Source organism: Nicotiana attenuata, unplaced genomic scaffold, assembly GCF_001879085.1.
Source record: "Nicotiana attenuata strain UT unplaced genomic scaffold, NIATTr2, whole genome shotgun sequence".
In the NCBI taxonomy this organism is placed as follows: domain Eukaryota; kingdom Viridiplantae; phylum Streptophyta; class Magnoliopsida; order Solanales; family Solanaceae; genus Nicotiana; species Nicotiana attenuata.
In genome coordinates this window covers 1-2,976 of record NW_017672679.1, presented here as the reverse complement: position 1 = coordinate 2,976, position 2,976 = coordinate 1, and positions in this window count along the sequence as shown.

The following is a 2,976-nucleotide window of genomic DNA, read 5'->3' as shown; positions in this document are numbered from 1 at the left end:
AATTTAATATGTAATTCGCTGTATAATACTACGTTTTGTTAAGTTGTCATGTCGTTCTGAAAAAGCTAAAAACCATGTGAAAACCCTGTTTTTTATCAGAATAATTAAATATGTAAATCGCAGTATAATACTACGTTTTGTTGAGTTGTCATGTCGTTCTGAAAAAGCTGAAAACCATGTGAAAACCCTGTTTCGTGTAAGAAAAATTTAATATGTAATTCGCAGTATAATACTACGTTTTGTTGAGTTGTCATGTCGTTCTGAAAGAGCTGACAATCATGTGAAAACCCTGTTTCGTGTCAGATAAATTTAATATGTAATTCGCAGTATAATACTACGTTTTGTTGAGTTGTCATGTCGTTCTGAAAAAGCTGAAAACCATGTGAAAACCCTATTTTTGTATCAGAATAATTTAATATGTAAATCGCAGTATAATACTACGTTTTGTGTGAAATATTGACTATAAATAACGGTCGCATGCTACTTATATTCTTCGCTTAACAATAACCAAAGTTTCTCTATAAGAAATGTCTGAACAAAACGTTTACGTCCCAAGGTGCTACTGTGGAGAAAAAATGCAGTTTGTACAAATGGTGGCCAGATGGTGGACGCCGCTACTGGGCATGTACGAACAAGCTTGACGAGCTACCCGGCAAGCCTACATGTGAATTTGAGGCTTGGATGGATGAACCATGTAACCAGGAGTACTACAAAGAAAAAATTTATCACCTTCATTGTACCTGTACAAGCCAAGCGGTACGCGAGCGCCAAACCAACGATGAAATTGAGGTGTTGAAGGCCAAACTCAACGAGGTAGAAGAAGAGAAAAAAAAAGCTGGAAGAACAACTCGAGTGGTTGGAGCAAATTGTAGTACGCGGTCGTGATTAAACAGTGGCTTGTACGTGATAAGCGTAGTAGTGTATTTTTATGTTTCTCTTGTCATGTGTTTGTATTAGTTGTACTGTTTGTATCTTTAGATTTACCGCTTTTGTGTTTGTGTTGTCATGTCCAAACAAAATTGTTGTTCAAATTCTGTTCCAATAAAAATATTGTTATAGTAGAGTTGTTGTCGTTAAATACATAATGTATTATTTTCTTCATAGAATTGTTCAAATATTCAACTTATTATTGTTGCTAAAGAACTCCAAACCAAAAATTTTTAAAAAAAATTATATGTAAAGCGTGGTATAATACATACGTTTTGTTGAGTTGTCATGTCGTTCTGAAAAGGCTGAACACCATCTGAAAACAGAATTTTTTTTAGAAAAATTAAATATATAAATCCCAATATAATACTACGTTTTGTTGAGTTGTCATGTCGTTCTGAAAAAGCTGAAAACCATGTGAAAACCCTGTTTCGTGTCAGAGAAATTTAATATGTAATTCGCAGTATTATACTACGTTTTGTTGAGTTGTCATGTTATTCCGAAAGAGCTGACAATCATGTGAAAACCCTGTTTCGTGTCAGAAAAATTTAATATGTAATTCGCAGTATAATACTACGATCAATTTGAAATCTTGCCTATAAATAATGAGCGCGTTCGAGTTATTTTATGCGCTTAACAACAACCTATAATCGAGATTTTCTATAAAACCAAACTTCTCTTTAAGAAATGTCTCAACGACCCCTTCATTGCCCAAAGCGCAACTGTGGAATCAAAAGCATGATGTACAATGATTGGGAAGAAGTTGGACGCCGCTACTGGGCGTGTATGAACAAGTTTTATAGGCAACCCGACGTACCTATATGCAATTTTAAGGTATGGGTTGATGAACCATGTGAGCAGGAATACTACAAAGACAAGTTGTATCATCTTCAAGATGTGTGTACGGGGCAGTGGGGCAGAGAGCGCCAATCGAAGCAAGAAATTGAAGAGTTGAAGGCGAAGATCAAGGAGGTGGAAGAAGAGAAAAAAAATATTGGAAAAAAAGGTCGAGAGGATGAAGCAGAGAATACTAGGCGGTCGTAACTAAGCAATGGCATTTACGTGTTGAGTGTTGTAGTGTATCTTCATGTTTCCTTTGTCAAGTGCTTTCATTACTTCTACTGTTTGTTTTTGTGTTAGGTTTGTAAGGTTTGTGTTTGAGTTGTACTGTTTAAGTAAAATTGTTGTTCAAACGCAATTAAAATAAAATTGTTATTAAAAGATAATTGTTACCATTATTTACATAAAGCACTATTTACACAAAGTTAATACATAAGTAAATCAGTGAGTGCTGCAGCCTGTGTGCTTCAGTGCTGCTGCTGGCCTAAGTCGCATCCCCTGTCGCCCGGGCACACTATCTGGATCATCATCATCAAGCCGCCTCTTTATGTGAGGATGTGCAGCAGCATCAACACTACAACTGGCAGGATCGGAAGAATAGGCCGTCGGGCCGTCAGCAACCTACAAAACAAGAAGGAATCTTAGCATGTGAAAATATATTATTTATGAAAATGTATTATTATCTTAACCTACAAAATATATTATTATTTTAAGTAAAAAAATATTTTCTCACCATGGTCTCGTCGGCCTCCTGGGTATATGCATTCGTGGTGTGCTCATCACCGCATGTAGTGTCCTCAAAGATGGGCTGGGACGAAGACTGCATAAGAAAGTAAAAATTAATTAATGGCAGCTCATTAAGGAAAAGAAAACAAATTGAAATATTAAAGTAATACAAACATACCGCCGCCTGTGGTAGATCCGCATGAACTGCCGGGGATGAGGGATAACTCAACCTGCGCCCGCCATCCACGTCCCGGGTCGGCCGATCCTCAGCTGCGGTAGATGGGCATGCGAAGTACTGCTCTACATCCCCGTCGAATGTACCCGTGATCGACAATGCTCCTGACGGGGTGACCTGCGATGCTGGCAGAGATTGCTGAAGGCTGTAAGAAGGCATGCTGCTGGAAGGCTCATCTGCCTGAGGTATATAACCCTGCTGATCATCTCCAAGCGCCTCAACTCCAAAGTCCTCATCCTGTCCCTCAG